Here is a 320-nt window from a genome sequence, read left to right as displayed (position 1 = left end):
AGTAGGCATACTTCTAATATCCCTATAGAAATACTGAATTCAATGTATTATGTATCATGGGTGGACTGGCTGTCAATCTGAAAAAAATACATTTGCGGATACAGATAGTGTAAATGTTTACGGATGCGGATGTGGATATCTTTTACCGATTAAGAGTTATAGCTTTAGATAATCGAACTCTTAGGATATAAAGAGAAGAGTCAGAATATATCTTTGCTATATTGGAAAAAAGGAAACCAAAATACATATTCATCAGTATACTTGTAATTTTCTGTTATCTCAGATAACGCCCCCTCTCTCTCTTTCTTTTTTTGTCTTTT

Source organism: Penaeus monodon, chromosome 28 (genome assembly GCF_015228065.2).
Source record: "Penaeus monodon isolate SGIC_2016 chromosome 28, NSTDA_Pmon_1, whole genome shotgun sequence".
Taxonomy (NCBI): Eukaryota; Metazoa; Arthropoda; class Malacostraca; order Decapoda; family Penaeidae; genus Penaeus; species Penaeus monodon.
The sequence above is the reverse complement of the archived record's forward strand: the minus strand, read 5'-3'. Positions refer to the sequence as shown.